The 22,131-nt window shown below is 30.2% G+C and overlaps 1 protein-coding gene across 1 annotated transcript in view; it reads right to left on the bottom strand.

The window, feature by feature from the left end:
* The window catches only part of LOC130441952 (glucose transporter type 1), a 537,558-nt gene extending 515,938 nt beyond the window's left edge, over nucleotides 1-21,620 (bottom strand). The window contains exon 1 of the mRNA XM_056775874.1: nucleotides 21,575-21,620. The gene's annotated coding sequence lies outside the window, so the exon portion shown is untranslated. The remainder of the gene's footprint in view (nucleotides 1-21,574) is intronic.
* Between the last annotated feature and the right edge of the window lie 511 nt (nucleotides 21,621-22,131).

Here is a 22,131-nt window from a genome sequence, read left to right as displayed (position 1 = left end):
TTATCTCCGACTTCAAAGCCTTCTCAATTCTTGACTGTTTTTCCACGATTTAACTAATTTATTCCTTTTTATTTGAAGCCTTTAGATGGAAAAGTTAATCCTTTGCTTTCTACTTTCATTAAAAGAACAACTGCAAACGGGTTTTCTCTTATAAATTAATGGAAGTCGTTTTTATATAAATTGAAATGAAAAAAGTTTATATGAAAAAGATACAAAAGTCGATATTGGAACAAATAAGAGCGAGAATAAAATGAGTTTATTTTATAAGAAATTGCGACTTATGTTTGTTAATTAAAAATCTTAATTTATCAGGAATTCAACTGAAATTTATACTTCCAAATATTGCAAGTATCTTAAATTTTGAACAGATACCAAAACAGTTCAATTTTGATCAGCAAGGTCTAAATTAGTTTTAAAAACAGCTCAGATCCAATCCATCAAAAATCTTACATGAATTGGAGTGTCAAGTGATACGTAATTTTTTAACTGCTCTCATTGTCTATGCAGGCGAGGGTTTTTATATTGGGTAGGAAAACAAAACTATTATGAATTTATTAATCCTGAACAGTCTCATTCAAAATTTTAACGTTAAATTTTTGTTTTAGATGTTATATTTTTGATTTGGTAATAAGAGGTGAAATTGTAGGATTTATCTTAATCTTAATTTGCACTAAAAATAGTTGGATTGTAAAAAAAATAATAAATTTGCTAGCGTCTTTGCTACTGTTCATACACAACTATGTAGAAGAACAATTTAGTCGTTAGCATACTATATATTTATTTAAGAAAATTTATGAAACTGCACAAATTTTACTCAGCGTTTCAATGCTGATGTCTATTTACATTGAATATTGCCAAAGTATATCGTATATACTACCACTCTCTGCGTCTCTTCGAATAAGAATCCTAGCAGAACGCTGTTTGATCCTCGAAAATTTTGCGAAAAATTATAGAACTATTTGAGAACAGAGTGTATAGCTACCAATTTGATTAGAGGTAGACACGTGAATACTGTAAAATCCACTAGTTTATTTTAAATCATATTTTTCAAAATTCTGTTATTTTCTTTTACATAAAGCACTTTTACTATTTGAAAAATGATGTTACTCACCACAAAGAACTTTGACAATTAAACATAGAATTTAAGCTTTCTAGAAAAAATTTTTTTCTAAATCTGAGCATAATTAGATACATTGAGGAATGAAATTGCATATATTTATGAATTTTTTTGCGTGTATTACATTATTCGATGATAATATTTAATAATACTATGAAAACATCAAAGATCTTTATGATATTTGCTTATGGAAACCAGTCGAGTTTCTGAAGCTACTTCCGCATACTGTTTTCCTTTTCCTTGATCTAAATTTCAAGTACTTAAAAATTTTACAGCACGTTGTAATATTAAACCATTTTCTCATTGAAGCGATTCATATAATTCACTTTTATGGCAAGTGTACTGGGAAATGAAGTTACTGATATAGCTTACTATAACATATTAACCTCCTTTGTGATTCAACTACGGTATTAATACTTCAGTTATGTCTTTCGTTGTAGTCTGATTGAGTTCAGAATAAAATATAATATTAACCACAAATTTCATTGGATCTTATTAATGACACATAAATAACATATTTGATTCGATCCAAACATTATTGAAATAATTACTTCTTCGCTTTTTTAGATAATCTATATGGAAATTAAATTTTCGATATTATTATTATTAGACCGAATATACCGCTTTATACAAATTATACCGAAAGCAGCTATATTTACGACTATTTTCTATTTGTACGGAGATATTATAAAATTTGAATTAAACTTCTTCAAAGTACTACAAAAATCCGGAAAACCTACAAAAAGTTTAGCTTTCAGCACTTTTTTAACTTCAAAAAGAGTTAGAAGTCGCATGGTATTAAATTTTAAGCATTAGAGGGTTATGGATAAACGGAAGATTTTTAGCGACCAAAAACTTCCGAATCAAAAGCCAATTTCAGTACGGCTCATGATAAAACAGTCGTTGGATCATTTTTCAGGTGTCTTCCTCCGTATATCATTATACATAAAAACTAAAAGTTTTTCACTGAGCTTTCATGTAATTGATAGTTTGTTTGAACAAACACTTTTGTCCACTTTGTAGACATTTTCTTCTATGTTTGAGATCAAAGAAAGTCCCGACTGTTTTTCGTTTTTAAGTAACTTATTATCACTTTTAAATCGCTTACATCAAAAAGTCCTCATAGTTTCTATATCGTATACATGGAGAGACTTGAAAATATTACGAGCTTTTTCGATACTCGACCAAATTGAAATGAAACTATTATTTATGAACTTTTCGAGTCCCATGTTTCACGACTGACAACGATCTCACTAAAACGGCGACTAGTTTCGACTTGTTTGTTACTACCAATTCCTTTTTTCTCTTTGTACAGAGATATCATGAAATTTTAATTAAACTTCTTCAAAGTACTACAAAAGTCAGGAATAGCTACAAAACGTTTTAACTTCATAAAGAGTTAGAAGTAGCATGGTATTAAATTTTAAGTATAAGATGGATATAAATAAGCGGAAGATTTGTAGCGACCAATAACTCAAGCATCAAAAGCAAATTGTAGCACGGCTCACGATAAGGAAGCCGTTGGATAATTTTTCAGGTGATTCCTTCCTGTATATCGCTTTGCAAAGAAACTACAAGTTCTTCACTGAGGTTTCGAGTAGTTGATAGTCGGCTTGAATAAACACTTTTGTCCACTTTGTGTATATTTTATGTGTACATGTTTAAGATCAAAGAAAGTCTCGACTGTTTCTTATTTTTGAGTAAATCGCTTACACCAAACAGTCCTTAGGGTTTCTAAATCGTATACATGGACAGATTTTAAATTATCACGAGCTTTTTCTATACTCGTCCAACTTGAAATAAAACTTGTCATTTATAAAATTCTCGAGTTCCGGGTTTCACGACTGAAAACGATCTCACTAAAACGGCGGTAGTAACAAACAAGTCGGAACTAGTACGAGTAGAGAACTAGATGTAGCATAAATCATTGTTGATATAAAAATATAAAACATATGTTTGAACATACCTCGTATGTAAACGGCTGTGATAACATCATAAAATTTTTTTTGTTATGACAACGCTTGTCATGTAAAATTTGTGTATATGTTTTCGCTTTTGGAACCCATAATAAGGAAAGCAGCAATAAAAATAAAGGTGAAATGATAAGTAAAATTTAATAGAACTGTTAAATCCGCTACTTGTGAATTATTAGATAGAATCAAGTGTTAGGTATAAATCGGTTAACAACGTGCAGCATATGTCAGGAATCAAATGATTCTTGCGTATTTAATACAAAAAAAGGAAAATGTCATCAAAAGTCTGAAAGAATTACTCGATATCATAACTACAATGTCAAAAATATTACATATACAGGGTGTTTCAAAAAATGACATCGTGTTTCTAGGATAGAGAGAAAACTGAAATTTGGGGTTCGTTCGTTCAAAAAAATTTTGGTAATGCCATCCGGATAGAGGACATTTTGACATATTTTGTACACCTACAGTGATTGAATTCTATTTTATATTAGCCTTTTTTTAAAATTTTATCTTGTGATTTTTTATATATTTAATACGTTTATCATTACTAATTCTGAAAACGGTACACAGCATCGAGTTTTATCAAGAGTACCTTTTTGGTGTAAAATTAAATGATATTTAAGTTCTCTCGAAATTTTGCCCAATAAATCTAAAATTAAAAAAGTTATGTTCAATACTACTTGGTACGAACAGTGTAACTAGCGCCCTCTATGAGAGTCAGACATAAAAACATAATATGAAATATTAATACAATGTTAATGGTAGTTGCGGTAAAATCGTAAAAAATGTTTTTTTCTTCAACGCCCTTTATCTTGATATGGACGGCGTTACGAAAATTTTTTACTGAGCAAACCCCAAATATTTTTAAATTTTCTAACTATCCTAGAGACGGGATCACCTTTTTTAAACACCTTGTATTATCCACCATCTTTTATTCATTGTTTATTTGTAAATAATACAAAAATCAGGAATAGCTACAAAACGTTCTAACTACATCTAGAGTTAGAAGTAGCAAGGTATTAAATTTTTAGTATAAGACGGATAGGAATAAGCTGAAGACTTAAGAGTAAATTTTCTTCTTAAAATATTAAATGTCTCAAAAATATGTTTCAATAAAGTTACCATAAATAGTTTAAACAACCCATGCCCTATCCTGTTGAGGTTTACTGCAGGCAAAAAAAACAATAAAGCTTTTTTCCTTTGAGAACTCAACGACACCGCGAAATCCGCGATCAACAAGAATTTGGTAATAAAGGTTTGTTAAGCTGAGATCTGAGGAAGGTCTCTCAAAATCAGCAACAGAACCGTTAAAAGTACATAAGTCGAGCAGCACGAATATTCAATAGTTTTTTGGCACTGTCATGAGTGTTGTTCATAAATTCTTGAAGAGAAACATCATTTTAATTAAAATAGTACCACAAAATGTTTTTTCATAACTCCAACTATTTTTGTGCTTGCGTAACAGAATAAGTACTTGTATCTCGCATCAAATAACTAATGATATTTTAAAAAAATAATATAAAATTCTATGGGTAAGCCATCATACAACTAATTATTTTAAAAATGTTGTATGATGGCCTGCCCTTTTATTTTGAAAATATTGCACTACTTTTTTTCAATAAATGTCAAGTACAACTTATATTTTTTACTGTATTTACTATATTGTTCCCGATGAATTATAAAATCGGGAACAATAATTTATTATATTAATGAATCTAAAGGTTCTTGATTTTAGGTCTCTTCTGTTCTAAAATTAGTTTTTTTAATATTTTTTGAAAGAAAGATAAAATTTGACGTTTCGACTTATTTTAGTTTATACCAATCGAAGACGTCCATCAAGTCAATACTACAATATGATTTTGAAATTGCCACTAGGTACCAAATCACTATAACTTATCCTCTACCCTTATCAATTTATTCCAATAGGTAATACAACGTATTAGCTATCCCATCCGTAAAAATGTCATATCTTGTAGAACATCAGTTCCCAAACTTATCTATCTAGGTGGACACCTAATTGCTATCAATTTCTGAAAAAAAGATTAGATCTATCTATGGAAACTTGCGTTGTGGTATAGTTTCAATGAAGAATAAACAGTTTTAAAAAATTGGTAGAATTGATTCCTTGATAGGGTTAATTATTTGAAAATAAAATCAACTGAACAAGCGTTCAATTAAATTTCAATTGATTGTGCTGCGAATGGATATCAAAACAGCATTGTTAGCCAATAAAAAAAGTGACTCCATCCCACTTTGTTTTTTTGAAACTTACAGTGACTCATAGCATAAGAATCAATCAATTCTCACAAATTTTACTTAGAAAACAAACTTCCCATTCGGTGGTAAAAAAATATTGAATATTTTCTTGTGTTGTAGATATTTGTTAAATTATATAAATGATTACACTATTAATATTTATTGTTGTAAAAGTCATAATATAATCAAAATTTCTACAGTGGTAATTACAATCTGCTTCTTTTTTTATTAATTTTGTAACGGCACTAAAACACTAAAACTAAAAGATATTACGAGGGAAACGCGATCAGAAGCTTTTGCATAATTCCCCACATTCCAGGACTTTTTTCGGATATTCCTCAGCAGCTCAACAGCCAAAATGATTGATACCCTCTTCTAAATGTAACTTTCAACTCCTCATTAGTGCTTAGCTCGAGTATTTATTTATTTATGATCCATGGTGGTATTCAATCAATTCAATCGTTCTTGCATTTCGCTACAGAATGATTTTCGTGGAGGTCATCCAAAACTTGCTGTTGTACCAGAAAACATCGATGCTATGATCGTTATGTGACATACCGTAATATTGAGGCATACTTGAGCACTCGTTCCACTCGCATCCATTCAATATGGTATAAACATTTGGCTGTCAAAAAGATTTGTTCCCGTTGGATACCGCATAATTTAACAATCGCTCGAAAAAAAGTTTGTGTCGTATAATGCAATGGAATGATGAAAAAATTTAATCGCAAAGGACGTCTATAAGATCGTGACAGGTGAGTAATTATAGATCTATGCATATGAACTCGAAACTAAACAACAATCGATTGTATAAATCCAACGAAGTAATTCCAAGCAAATAGTCATTTGTTTCTTCGGAATGACTGGACATATCGCCACTGTTCTGGTACACCAGCATATGTTTGCCAGAAACCAATCGCAGAAGACGAATCATCACATCAGTTCAAACAAAAACGTTTTTGAACAGTCAAAACATCGGATTGATGGATTATCCACCGTATACCTAGTCTTTGTTTGGCAACCAATGATTTCCTTTTATATCCGCAGATCAAAAATAAACGTTTTTCTACACCCTAGAAGCGGATGATGCATTCAAATCACATGCTTTGGAAGTAACTCAACGCATGCAAAAGTGTATTGATCTTAGTGGAAAATATTTTGAAAAACAATAAAACCATATCAAAATATGAATATTTGTTTTTATTCGTCTATCTCAAAACTTAGGTAACAGCCCTCGTAGCAATGTTATGATCCTATTATTAAAGTATTGTATTATTACAGACACATATTATTAACTATTTACATGTTTTCCTATGCAGACGTAAGCAAGGAATCTTGTAAATCCATAAAATATTCAAAGATTATTTTTTTGCTCCGACACGTAACAAGACACAAAAAAAAACATATTTTTTCTAGTCTACGTTCCCCTTAAAGATTGACATGAGGATATATACACATCAAAATATATTTGATATTTATGTTGTGTTTGTTATCTGTGAGTTTGGGTGTGCCAGGTGGAAATAATGTATGGAGCTTCTATATTGATAGGCGTATAATCGTTTATTTACGTTGATATGCTTTACAGGATTGACACGTATTACGGTCGAAAAATGGGCATCAGGTGGCAGTTATGATTTGTATACCCACCACTAATTTTAGGAAGGCGTCATGGCTCTCATTAATTTAACGATCGATTAATACACGTGAATTATTTGTGCTAGTTTAATATTAGATATATGTTGATTGCGTATTCAAATGTGATTAATTCGTTAATATGAAACAATTGATTCAAAAATTGATAATGTAATTCAGTCGTTACATCAGAAAAACGAGGTAGATATGGATATGAACCGAACAAGTTAATTTTTTGATATTATGTGGAGGGGGCCTAGAAAAGCTTAACTTCGAAATGTCAATCGAAATTTCCTTATGGATTTTTTGCCATTTTGGTAAAAGTATAATAAGTTTTTTTTTAATAACCCAGTTCTCCATTAAGGAACGAAAATTTTTATGCAATACTTTTTTGTTGCTTTTTTCACTATCTACAATTGAGGTCTGCTGAATTTTTTACCTATCTTTTATCATTATTTAGATATGGATCAAAAAATTCGTTTTTTGCTATTTACTTGTGTAATATATCAAATAAATATCTAGCATTAAAATCATACTCCTGATCTACAAATACGTTTTTTTATTTATATTTTCGAAAAAAATTACGACGTTGACTACCGATGTTACAATGTCCGTCCCGCCATAGTCCGTTTGAGTTTGAATTGACCCAGTTATAAATGAGCATCTAAAACTATTCATAGTATTCTAGCCAATTGTTTAAAGTCTTAGGAAAATAGTTGACTGTTTCATTTGCAAAAAATCTCTGATTAAAAACATTTATGTAGCTAAAATAAGAGGTGCTTAGACTCTCTTAGCAACATGTTACAAAGCGTCATTATTTACAAAAAACAGTATTTACAGTTCAAGCTACAAAAAATATGGAAATTCAAGACTTCACAAAATCAATGAACAAAAATAAATTAGATCATTTTTGACTACTCCCCCAACAAAAAGCGCAGTCCCCCAACAGGTTTTCCACAATTTGTAGTTTCCACAGTTTTTTAATGACGACCAGGATGATGATAATTATGGTAATATTTCGATCCTCTCGGCCTATTTCAGTCCAAGAATTTTCACAACTAGAAAAGTCTAAAGTGGAGGTATTTGTCCAGCGAGGATCATCAAAATTATAATTCAAAAATCTTAAAAACACACTTTCAATATATATAAAATAGAATTAAATAAAATGGAGGATATAGAAAACTAGTCTTACACATATTCGAATTTTACACAGATGAAATACAAATAGATCGATTTCGTTTAAAACTATTAACAATGTTTTTCTCTGATTCATCAGTATTGTTATCTCGGCAATGCGAATTAATTCAATCATTCAAAACAAGACGACAGATGTTTAATTCCTGAAGAAGAAACACTTTCACACAGAACTAAGTATTTTACTAAATAATTGGACTAGAGGAATGGCAAATATAGACTAATAGGGGGATCTAAATATAATCAAAGTAACTAATAAACAGACCAAAGAATCTACTACTACTTATTAAATAAAAATATACGAAATCACAAAGATGTTAACAAAGTAATAAGTGAAAATAACGAAAACTATTATAGCAGTAACATATTATAGCAGTATATAGCAGTAACAATAGTAACCTATGAAAGTGAGTACCGAACATTAAATTAAAAAATAAAGTAAATGGTAGAAGAAGGATAAAAAGAAGAAGACAAGTATTAGAAAAATGTGACCAGAAATTATTTATTCTTATAGAGGGTAGTACTAACAATCGATTAAATACAGGAACGAGAATAAGTACATGCTTAATTATTGAAAGATTCCAAAAGTGCACTGAGGTAATGGTAAGTATCAATATTTGGTATTTTAAAGTAGTAATCTTTTGTATATTTTGATAGCCACACCTTAATTTTATGTGTGTTATTATCAATTATAAAATTACATCAAAATAATCGATCATTTTCCCAATAACGACATGTAATATGCGAACAATCACGAGAGCTTAGCTAGAGTGGTTGTCTAAGGATTACGTCGAGTTACGAGTGAAAAATAATGATCTATTATTTTATATTGCTCGAGTGATATTCTTTTCGATTATACTATAATGAATTTACGCACTTCACAGAATGTCGAGAGGTGCTTCCAAATGCATTTCTTCATTTTCAACGTGTTTAAAGGTGTTAAAAGTTCAATTGCTTCAATTTCTTTTTAACTTGAAGCTATTCCGAAGCGATTTATGGCGAGTTTAAGACCTTGTTTGACTTTTGGAGAAATATTAGAGAGTGGTTACTATCGCAACACACCAAAAAACTGGAGTGATTAAACGACGTCGTCAAACTTATAATCAGTTATCTATAATCCTGTCATTATTCATGTCAAGTTCTATTGGCATATTAATATAAATTACTCAATGACATATATAGTCCCTCATTAATGTTCTTAACTACAGTATTTTTTTCATCCAAATTTCTAGTTTTGTTTTATTCATACCTACAATACACATCCATATATAATTCTAGGTATGTTGGAACTGCTCTGCTCCCTCTTGATGCTATTTTATTCATTCTTTTGGTTTTTTTTTTTGCCAACGTGTGCTACAATATATTTTAAAAAATTTAATTTTCATTATTTACATGTACGATGTTAGTTCTATGATTCTCTGAACTACAATAATATAATTTCTCATTAACTAGTTCAAAATTGTATCTAAAGCATAAAGTTCTTATTGATTGTTGGAGACTTAAGTCGCTTTATTCGAAATATCAAATTTTCCTATAAACCCCACAGCAAAGAATGAGAATCTCAGTAGATGTGGAATTCTTTCATTATCATTATTGTCAATACTATTTCAAAAAGCTTCATTAATTCGAAATTTTTACTCATCTAAAGATAAAATTTGGTGGAGTAGCTGCAACACTCGCCACTTTTGTAATCTCGATTGCAAAAAAGTTTGATGTATCTAGAATGAGTATTAAGAGCCTCATTTATTTTGAATAAACATATGATTTGGCCGATATTATTTTTAATTTTATTAGAAAAGTACCAAACCCTGTTTTTTTGGTTGATTCTGCTACTAATTTTTTTAAATTCTTGATATTTTCATGCTATTCTTTGAACTTAATTACCGTTATTTCGTTAAAATGATCAATCTGAATAATCTTGAAAAATTTACAGGCTAACAGAAGAAGTATGATCATAGTAAATTATACTTCAACTAAACGGCTGCAGTGAAAGATTTAATCAAATCATACTGCAGGAAACCTACTAGATCTTTGGATGTACATGTACATTTTGTTAAAAAGGTTAAAAATTGACGTGTAAGGAAATTCTGAGCTTTATAATAAAGACAGGTAACAATTAAAAATATTGCATGCAACAAGTCATGCTATTATACAATAAATCGTACACATGTTGTAACTGTCAGAACATCTTGTAATGTAATTTCGGTTGAACATATTACACGTTTCTAATCGACTTTTACCTTTCTATAACTAAAATTTATTATCTATATTAGCAGATTATTCAGAAACAAAAATTTAAGATCGTTCCATATCAAATAACAAAGTTGATTATGGTTCTAGGATAACAGAAGATCTGACAACAATGTGAAAAAGACATTGGCCATATTACCAAAATCTGATCAACCAAACTATAGAAAATAATGTAAAGAAAAATTTTATTATTTGAAATATACTAGAAAATAGAAATTGTGGCTTGATTTTTGAAACAATTGGTCCTCAAGAATTATTTAAATAATAGAGAGTGGTGAGGTAGTTAAGTTAACCTAAATTAACGGAGATGCTAATAGTGACTAATAACAAAATTAAATTGTCCACATATAAGTATAGAAATGTGCTTGTAAATATATAGGAACTATCATCGAGCCGATCCTGGCACGAGAATAAATTATTTTCTAAATAAACGGCATATGGTTGGCTTTGATTTGCTTTGTACCATCCGATTATAGAATTTGAATAATTTGTATCCCTCGAGTAAGCAAAAATACGCGAAAATAATAGTATGTCACAAAATCTATGCTCCCGACAGGAAAAAATTAGATTTACTTGACAAAAAAATACAAGCATTATTCCTTTAATTTGTCTCCCCCCATCCGAAAATATCAATTTTTCTATTTGTACCCTTCGCGAAATTTGGGAAAAATTAAATTTTCACATAGTCATTCATACGTTTGTACCTTCTGCGCATGTGCGGTGGAAAAATCAAACGAATGACTGCTAGTTAATTGGTACCATTCGAACACTACAAATCATTCATTTCTACCCCTATAGAAACCGAAAAATACCATTTTTCTCTATCAGCTCTATTGCTATTCTCAAAGCTGGTGTACGAAAGTTGGCAGCAATTCAGGAAAAAAGACACACAAAGAGAGAGTCCGACAGCAGCAGGTTGAGCTTGTCCAGATCAGAGTCCAGATTGAAAGAGCTAGAAAACAAAAGCCTTGTGGTGATTTATCAATAAAAACTGATTCTTTTCGTAAAAAAATTCTATTTAATTAAGCAGATACGTATGAGTTCCAGTGCGAATATGAAGACTCTGAAACGGCAAGCATAAAACCTAACCAACAAATCAGGATATTTTCATTTTTCTTTTAAAAATTGTTACTAGTACTGATTTGGTGCATTAAGTTCAGATGCTTTGTTTAAAATTTTTTTCCATTTCAGGTTGATAGATGTTTTTATGAAACGTTTGAGGACTCATGTACCTACATCCAATAGATAACAAATTTGTAATTTTCGAATGGTACCAATTAATTAGAAGCCATTCGCTTGATTTTTTCCCTAAAAATGCGTAGGAAGTACGAAAGTATGAACGGCTGTGTTGATCTGTGAAAATTTTTCTCAAATGTTGCGAAGGGTACAAAGAAAAATATTGATATTTTCGAATGGTACAAATTAAAAGAAAACTGTGTGTATTTTTTTATCAATAAAATCTAATTTTTTCCTGTTATGAGCATAGATTTTGCGACATCTCATTATTTTTCACGTTTTTTTTTCATTTTTTCGAGGGGTAAAAAAGATTTAAATTTTATTTTCGGATGGTACAAATCAAAGTTTATTTAGAAACTAATTTATTCTCGTGCCAAGATCGGTTCGTTGGAACTATCACTTTCAAATGATTCGCTATACCATTTGATGTTGTTGAAATTATTATAAAGGTATTGTAAAGGGTGAAAAAATAGTAAAATAGATATAGTAACACCATAAAGTGTTGGCATTTGATGTAAACAGTGAGTGGAGAGCAATGGAATAAAAGTGAAACGCCCAAACTTTATAGTATTACAATTAACAATCACTCTTCAACAATTTTTTTTTCATATTGCAAAAATTTTTTAATGATTTCAACCTCACATTTTATATGTTAGTATGCTAGTCAAAGAATATTAACTTTACTATATGAACAATTTTTCTTCACATTTTTGTATCTTCATTTTCACAATGTACTTTTCCAAATCTGTCCTCACCAACATTTATTATTATATTATTTATCATTATTAAAGACGAAATTTGCCTAGTGCCTAGTGCGTTGCAAATAACGCGTGGTTTTAAAAAATTTGATATAAGGTTTCCGATTAACAAATCAAAGAATAGTGAACCTCATTCACAAACCATTGAGCTATCGAAGCTATTATAAATTTGAAAAATCATTTGGATAAAGCTCATAAATGTTTTATTTTACAAAAATTCGTCATGAAATGTGTGAAATCGAGTTAATTAAATTTGAAAACAACAATAGTATGACAAAAATTCTTAATAGAAAATTCTGTCTCAAATAAAAATGAATTTACACAATATTATTAGATATTTCACCTTTTTTATTAAATATTATATTGTCCCAAAAACGAGAAAATATGCGAGATTTGGAGTCAATAGATTGATTAAAAATAAATAAAAATTTGATAAAAAAATTCCATCCAAACAGACAAAACAGGTTAACTGAATATTCAGTTTATCACAATAATCATTGAATTGAATGTTTTTAGAAAAGATTCTAGAATATTCAAATAGTCCATAAGTCAAATTTTAATGTTGTGTTTTTGTTTTCGATTTGTCCTATTTTAGCCTCTATCAAAATATGATAACATATTACATACTTCTATCAATAAATAGATCACCTGCAAAAAACATTTTTGTTTTAACAATAATAAATATTTTTTCCTTAATTGTTATATCCCAACAACAAGTAGCAGTCATAAATTATATAAAATATATCTACGAATTTTACTCAATTAGGTCTTTCTTAATGTTTTGTTCTTTGATTTAATAACTGAGAATATTGTTTATTGTGGTTTGAACAGATTATTATAATTATATATACCTGTTTTAAGAAATAAGTTTCGAAGAGACCTAAAATCAGATGATTTAGCAAAAAAGACTCATAAAACAGTCTAAGAAATAAGAAAATACGGAAAGTTTTTAATCGTGTAAAGTGTTTCTGAAAACCGTGCATTTCTAACATCAAAAGAATCTTCCTGTATTTAAAATTATCTGAAATTCATAAAATTTCTTCCCTTTTTATTACACCCATAATATTCTAAAGCTCAAATATTAGGTAATTTTCAAATATATCAATTGGAAACCATCTGAAATTCCATACCAACATCTTGATAAAGTTAACTAAGGTATTTGTGAAAAGCTCCGAAAATTATTTTTCCGCTGTTTCCCTCCGAATCGTTGCCATTGGTTAATATTTTCGGAAGGGTGACTCTGAACGTTAGCAAAAGGCATTAACTACACGAGAAATCTATAGCATGAAGTGGCTAAGAAAAGAATAGATATAAAATTTATCGTATAATAAATCATAAGAAGCTTATGTCACAACAAAGTCAAAACGTGATTATAGGTATAGATAGGATGTTGTCGAATTGTAAATATTTGAACCACGCATAGATTCAAAAGTTAGGCACTATTTTAATTATTCGAAATAAAGTTATCATTTCTTATAAGGATTAATATCGCTTATATTATTCGATTATAGTCATGAAACAACTTTTGTTGACTTATTTTTCACATATTGATGGAATTTAAGCAATTTCCGCAATTAATCAATAAAATTGGAGAATATCTATCCCAAACAAATATTTAATTATCAAAAGAGAAAGAATTCATATAGTATATTTCATAAATGCAAGCTTAAAGATATCATAGAAATTAATTGTTAATATTTCGCTATTCCTTTCTTACTGCATAAATAAAAACTTATAAATGCTGCTGAGGGTGATAAAGACAAATGGATTCGCAATAGCAGCACTCCATAACCTCACGTGGCAATAAATTATGTTTCTAATGTTCTTATCACCATTCTGCGTACCTTTAACAGTCATTAATTGTATTTGGCTATGCTACATGATACCTGTCCAAAATATGCTTCATCCATACTCATATTTGACGACTATTACTCAGTATCACCTCCTAGATTCGACTGGAAAAAGTATGGAGTTCCAGAATTCTTTTGGTGTTTTATATGATCTTTAGTCTACTTAATTTGGTAAATGTGGTTCTCTTGTTATAGTTAGGAGACTTTTATTGATCACCAGACTCGCTACCCTATACATCTTGGTATTGTGTTTTGTTGAAACTCAGCCCTTTACTGCTCCTAACCCTATCTCGAAAGAAGAACTGAGAAACCGCAAGTACCACTAATATATATATATATATATATATATATATATATATATATATATATAATAACAATATTAAATACATTAAACAAACCCCTAACTACAAACTTATAGAATAGACTAAATTCGGAATGCAGAGAGAAGATAAGTGATTACCAAAGTGATTTTATGCAAAACTGATCAATTATATATAGATGCAATACACATGTTCAAACAGACAGTAAAAGAGACCCAGAAAAAAATAATAATTTATACAGTTTAATCATAGAATTCCGGCAAGCCTTGAATACACGCACACTACAAAATATAAAATCCAAGTGAAGCTTTGGAATATATACAAACCCCACTCAAGTTAATGAAACTAATGAAATTGATTATGGAGAGCTCAAGTGCTAGAATCAACAAACTATTTATCTTGGTACTTGATTATGTAACAAAAAATTTCAATAAAAATGGGATAGTACGAAATAGAGGGGTAAATGATAGCGTAAGTGAACGATATAGATAGAATAGCAAAGATAAAAAATGTAATGAATGGAATGTTGGCAAAATAAAAACATTGGTCTAAAAATTGAATTGGAAGACGAATAATATGGAATATAGCAGGAGGAAAAAGAAAGACGGGAAAGTAAACATTGGAAGATGTTAGTTTAAAGTGGTGAAAAAATTAAAGGACTTAACTGTAGTAATAATGAACGATAGACATAGAATAGAAGAAGTAAGGGACAATATATAAGTAGCGAAGAGAAAGAAATAGCAATGAAAGTTGAATTAAGAATAGATGAAGCAATAATAAGATACATCATGACTTATGCTGAGACAATAAGATGACTAAGAAAAAAATCGAAAGGATGCTGAGAACAAAACAATGGAAAGAAAAATGATCATACTATAGTGGAACCGAAGAAAGGATCAGATAATTCTTAACAAATTTGTTTATAATAGGTCCGATTTTATTGATTCCTCTTTTTTTAATAAGTAACATTGCCCTTAATCGACGTTTGCACAAAATTTTTGTTAATTTTAGCGACTGGAGTGATATTACTGTGTTGAGAAAACGATTTAACACTCACTCTGATATTACTAATTTCAAAATGACCTGAAATCTTTATATGATATGTAGAGGTTTTCCTATACCGCGAAACTGATTTAATGATTTGCCATTTAAATGCTGTCCTTGACTACTTTGATGACATGTTGCAATGATTGAAATAGTTCCAGCAACCAAATGCAATTGGTGAAAGACGCAATATAAGGCGAGCACATGATGTTTTTTACTTTTGTATCTGTCTATCTAGCAAATAAGAGCCCTTGTTACATTTTTCTTATTATTTGAATTAAAAACTTAGTAGGCTTCAGATGAATGCACAATGAATTCAATATTTTCATACACGTCAACAATTGATCCTTGTAGAGAAATATTGCTCGTAGGATAATATATCTGCTGCCGGTTTATGGATCACAGTCGTTTTAACTTTCTTCATTGCTCTCAAAAGTAAAGTTTGTGGTGTAGGATTTTCCAGTGTCAGAGATTAACGAATAGATATATAACAAAGCTCAAAGTCCGTCTTCGTCTTGCTTAGCAACAGTCGGAAACAGGTTTGCTATACTTAGTTGAACATTATGCTTCTTTTCCAGGCCGTTCAGATAGGCTACATTTTGTTTGAAAAGGTTTTTGAACAAAGAAGACGCGAAGAGAAAGATGGATTTTTTATCAATCAGTTTGCAATATATTCCGCACTATATTGCCATGTCTTCAATTTATTATACTATAATTTTTGATTTCACAAATCAAAGATTATTGTATGTCACAAAGAATGAAATGTAAAAACAAAGTTGTGTCCATAACATAATCTTTTAACAACTGACAACTGATTTAGAAATTTGGTATATGGGTCTGGATGTTTAATTAAAACTTTTCCCGATAACTTTTTTGATATTTCAGACATTTCACTCAACAGAAAATAGGTTTTTTGGAAAATTTTCGAGGCATTATTAATTTTACTTGTTTTATTTTATTATAATTTTCATTGTACTGCTTTTTTGTTTTGAAATAGACAATTGAAAACAAATATTCATAATTGATTATGGTTTTATTATTTTTCAAAATATCAACCGCTTCTTTATTCGTAAAAAATGTAAATCTTGCAATTCATTTTTTATTTGCGCGAATAAGAAGAAATCGTTGGTTTCCAAAAGTCGGATGAACCATCAATTCGTTTATTTCACTGTTCAAAAACGTTTTTGTTTTAATTGATGTGTGAAAGCTCGCATTATCGTGATGAAGAATGATTTATCTCCTGCGTTTGGATTCCCTCATTATTTCTTACTTCTGGCAAACAAATGCTCATGTACCATTCAGAATTTACCATTTTACGTTGCTCTAATGGATTAGTGGACAGTGGATATGTCCAGTTATTCCGAAAAAACAAATGACTATTTGCTTGGAATTGCTTCGGATTCATATGCATAGATCCACGATTAGTTGCCTGTCACGGTCTTTCAGCATTGCATCAATCGACACAAACTTTTTATCGAGCGATTGTCAAATTATGCGGTATCCAACGAGAACAAACAGCCAAATGTTCATGCAATATTGAAAGGTGCGGGTGGAGCGAGGGCCCAGGTATGCCTTAATCTTACGGTATGTCACATAAAGATCTTGCAATATCAATTTACGCACAGAATCGATTTTTTCTGGTACAACAGCAAGTTTTGGATGACCTTCAAGAAAACCATTTTATAGCTAATTGCGACCACGATTGAATTCATAATACCGGCGAAACAGGATGGCTGGAGATGATGCTTCTAAATCAAATGTCGAAGCGAGTTGATCGGCACACTGCTGTTGGTTTAATCCAAGTCATAGAAAATCATCGCACGTAAATGTTTTCCATTCCATTTTTTTGGCCTAGATCAATGTTTCCAGTATCTGTAAACAACTCAATTACAAATCGTATGACAACACGTTCTGAGTACGTTCACTATTCAAAATGTCAAACTTTATGATTGTAATGTCAGATTTGACAGCAGAGCTGCTAAATCTCAAAACTTAAGTATCAACCCTCGTAATAAGTTATACATTTAAGCTTATACTTATCCTTCAACAGTTTAAAGTATTTTAGTTTGTAATGCTTTTTTATAATCGCTTTTCTTGTTTTTCGTATATTTAAGAAATTTTTTTTAATGAAAAAAGAAAAAAATATATGAATTAATGCACCACGTATATAATTTTTTCTGCTAATACCAATGATGGGGCTTCAATAAATTAGTCTCGTGAACAGAAATGTTGTATAAAAATAAAAATTGTTGAATCCTCCATGGCCGGGTAACTTTGACCACAATTTTTATATATTTTTAAAACTGAGTTATAACTTTCACTGTAAAATTATAGTGATAATAAGGTTCATTGTATGTACCTTAGTTGTCCGTTTTATTATTTTCATACTTAACACAATTTCTTTCAAGTTTTTCGAAATGAAAACTTCTAAAATTGTTCAAAGTAGCCCTTTTATTATCTTACTTGAAACATGAAAACACTCAATTATTTCAACATTAGCAAAGTGTATGCCATGATTATTTAATTATGTTAAGAACTAGTTTTTCTTTCAACACAGAAAATAAAAAATTGAATCAAATTTTTTTTGTCTCTCACAAGAGTCACTTCACCTATCCTGGGATACAACATAGTATTATTACTTACAAGAATACAAAAATGAAAATTGACTTTGATAGAAATTATTTAATTCATTTTTACTTTAACTTGTTAGATATAAGAAAATGAAAATACAAATTAGTAATCGTCACTTTGTACCTGGCTATGTTCTGGGCCTCCTATTATCCCCTTACAGGACTTCGGCGTCCACAAATTGGCGAGAGACTGATCTTAATGAACAAAACAAATATTTAGTCCATCAAACCTTCCATTCACTTACATTATATATGTCAGAATGAAACCATAAATATTATTGCGAAGTATTACTCGAAATCTACTTCTTTTCTCCTTAAATATTTTAAATATAAAAGCAAAAAACAGGGATTCTCAGCAGATGCGGCTAATCAATATACAAGATTCCTCGTAAAATCTGTGGAATAGTTAAATCTATGCTGAATCCCAAGTAAAAGAGTTGGTTTTGTATAGCAAGAAGTAATGAGACAGTAAACAAGGGTATAAAAGAAGAGGAATCCTAGAATAAAGTGGAACATTTCAATTGTACAATGTAATGAACTCATAGATATGGGGTACGCATAGCAATAAATAAAATCCTAATATTGTTAAGTTAATTTGAAATTAAATTACAGATTCTGTTCAAAGATGAAATTCCAATTTTATGATATATCATAGAATAATAGCTGCGAAGCACTTAATAATAGACTAGAGAGCTCATATATAACAATTTACCAACTGGAAACATTATTAACTGCGTTACCAAAACAATAGAAGTTTTATAACTAACTTTCTGATAAAGCAAACCGTAACAATTATACCAAATATGGTAAAATTTATGAATAATGAACAGAGCTACGGGAATAAAATAGTATTGAACTAATTATTTATGAAACAAATGATGAACTCGAAACTCCATAATTGATAGATACTCGTAAACTCATTAGTGTATCGTATTTTTAACTATAAGTTGTAGTCGCTTTGCTACAAACAAAAATATACAATGTTTTATATTAAAGTTGAATTTGAAGTGATGCTTTCTGTCGTAGAAGACCCAAAAATTTCATTAAGAAACAGGGCCTCTGCGATCCAAATTACTTCAGTAAGTAAAGATCCAGTGGCAAATATTTTGAAGGATAATAAATATCACGATACTTCCAAGGGATTACGATATTCGTTTTGAATTCTACGCTCTGATTCATAGAAAGTTGGATGAAGACCTGTTTTTTCACAAGAGCTATAATATTTTCCCATAATACAACATTTTCCTCAAACTGAACCGTCTCATTATAAAAATTGTCGCTGGTGGTCTAATAGTAATCCAAATTTTGTTAAAATCTCGGAACCAATATTTTCTTAATACGAACGTATGGTGTGGTGTGTACAAAAATAAATTAGTTGGACCTTTTTTTCTACATTCCTTAAATGCCACACAATACTTACAATTATTAGAAACTCAAGTGATTTTTTGTACGACCTTCCGTTACAAGAACGTATGACAATTTGGTTCCAACAAGACGGTGCTTCCATCCATAGTACATCAAACGTTAGAGTACTCCTTGAAAATATTTTTAATGGGAAGTTGATTCACAGGTATTCAAATATTTTTTGGCCTCCTAGATCTGCTTATTTGACTTCCCTGGACTTTTTTATGAGTTTACTTAAAACAACAGGTTTACCATTCAATGATGTAGACCATTTTGAGAGAATTATTTCTAAAGAATCTCAAAAAATTACTCCAAATATGATACAGGAAGTAATACAAGAGTTTGACAAAAGAACAATTAAATGTTTACAATGAGAAGGTGGATATACCGATGCTGTATTGATTTAAAATTTAATTATGATTGTTTCTCTTTAATAAATATTATGCAGAACTTTTTATCCTTGTACAAGGACTTTTCCAACCATTATCGAATTATTTCAATAAATATGACATTAGTATAAGTCATAAGGGACATGATACATTATCCAAATATTTCACTAAATTAAAATCCAAAACACCAAAAAACAAAAGAAATAATATTATATATCAAGTGCCTTGTACTAATTGTGATGCTGTCTATGTAAAGCAAACATCAAAAGGTTTAAGAAATTAAAGAAATATATATATATATATATATATATATATATATATATATATATATATATATATATATTAATTTTTCTGATGAGAAACGATCTTTCTCAACTGTCAAATTTAGCCAACGATTTTTGTTAATAAAATTTGATAAAACATTCCACACTAATGTTTATTGTCTAATCAATTTTTCAAATAAAATAATATTTACTGGGAAATTGGATCTTTGAGCTTCTATATCATTGAGTAATCAGTACTGTATTTCAAAAATTACATGATACTGCTCTTATTACAATTGACTGTGCTGCATTTAAAATCGTAAATAATTTTATTGGGTTAAGATCGTGACAATGATAATAAAAAGAAAACGGATTGTAATAAGAAATACAAAAAAGTAAATAATTTGTTGATTTCGTAGATGTAGTGTAATTTTTGGAATATGTGAATTTGGTTGTAAAAAACGCTTTATGTAAAAAAATGTGATAGAATTTGGAAAAAGTTAAGAAAACCTAGAAAAAAGGACTAGAGAATACGCATAGAAAAATGGCTGGGAAATATAGAATAGTGAATGAAGAACTAGTACAAAAGGGAGTTCAAAATGATTTAGATTGTACATAGAATATCAAAGAAACTCAGTGACCATTGTTTAAAAGAAAGATCTCCACTAAACGCAGATGAGATATTAATATAAATAATTAGAATTTTAAAATTCCCAATGCAATTTAGAAATTTAAATTATATTTGAGAGAATATACACATTTAGATAATGAATAAATATTTGCCTATGTGATACCTATTTCATTTTATGTCATATCTGATAAATAATAATAGAGTCGAAATGTATTTCTTTTTTATAAAAAAACTAATTCAGACGGGTCTCTTAGTTTATTAACCAGTGTCTTGTTTGGCTGTCACATTCTTAGTTCCTTTTTCAACAAGAAAAACTTTTTTACTACTGATAAATTTCATAGCCTAATAGTTTTCCATAAATGTTAACAATTTAACATATCTATATTTACGTTTTTATTCATTTAATGTTTCCATATAAGAATAATTCAATTCTTTGAATTAAAAAAAAACAATCTAGGGAGTTTAAATCCTTAATAAAGTAACGACAAGCTCAAGGACAAAATGTATGTCAAATATATAGTTAATAGTGTCATTAATTCAAAACGGGACGTCTCGCGAGCAAATTTTAATAGGGTTTAATAGATGCGACAATATTCGTTTTCAATTAAGATGAATCACACTCACCTCCGATAGCAGCAGAGGCTAAGCCTCGTTCGGACACCGTATACCCTCTGGTTTGTGGTGTCCGCCCCTCGCCACAAAAAAAATCAAATAAATTACTGAAATAAAATCTCGCAGTACTCGTTCTTGATCTGTCAATGCCAGCAAATATGAAAAATCGTGTCACACATGCACAACTGCACCTGCACTTTGACTTGTCACCGGCCTGTACCTCACGCGGCGACGGACGAGCTGTGCACCAGGTCTGCACTCTGGTACGGCGCGTTGTATCGGCGACGCCCCAAGTGAACACGTAAAACAGGTACGGGGGCTGTGCAGCCTTGCTGCGCCGTCGCCTCGGTCCGTCCGCAGGCGCTAACCCCCTGAATCGATAGCCTAGCCGGGGAATACAAGTTTCTCTACACTCTATCCTCGCTCGCTTAAGCTAAAGCTACAACTAAAGCTATTCTCGACGCTGGTCGCCAGTAGAAACGCTCCCGATCTCTAAACATGTACATCGCTTATACACTGTAACTTTTGTAATTTAATTTTTCCGCAATACACTTAACATTGATTTTCGT

Source organism: Diorhabda sublineata, chromosome 3 (genome assembly GCF_026230105.1).
Source record: "Diorhabda sublineata isolate icDioSubl1.1 chromosome 3, icDioSubl1.1, whole genome shotgun sequence".
NCBI lineage: Eukaryota > Metazoa > Arthropoda > Insecta > Coleoptera > Chrysomelidae > Diorhabda > Diorhabda sublineata.
This window is presented reverse-complemented; position numbering and strand designations above follow the sequence as displayed.